At 60.7% G+C, this 262-nt stretch overlaps 1 protein-coding gene across 1 annotated transcript in view; it reads left to right on the top strand.

Annotated features, from left to right (window-relative positions):
- Positions 1 to 262, top strand: part of GPR26 (G protein-coupled receptor 26) — a 21,516-nt gene that overhangs the window by 11,033 nt on the left and 10,221 nt on the right. The window lies entirely within an intron of this gene.

Genomic DNA, 262 nt, shown 5'->3' with positions numbered 1-262 from the left:
CGGCATTCTCAGCCCAGACACCCTGCAGAGCCAGTGCCACGTGCCACCTGCACAGGGACCAGGGAGCATGCCGCATGCCCAGCCAGGTAGGCTCACCTGTCCCACGGCTCCAGGGATCTGCCCCTGTTAGTTCAGGCAGTGTGAGCTTGTCACATTCTCTCCCAATCCCAACCCCCCATGCCAGCCAAGGTTGCAGTGCTCTGGCCTCAGGGCTGTACGTTCCAGAAGCCAACCTGCTCCAGCTACAGAATTTTCCTCACAC

Source organism: Lipotes vexillifer, unplaced genomic scaffold (genome assembly GCF_000442215.2).
Source record: "Lipotes vexillifer unplaced genomic scaffold, Lipotes_vexillifer_v1.1 scaffold741, whole genome shotgun sequence".
Lineage (NCBI taxonomy): Eukaryota > Metazoa > Chordata > Mammalia > Artiodactyla > Lipotidae > Lipotes > Lipotes vexillifer.
This window is presented reverse-complemented; position numbering and strand designations above follow the sequence as displayed.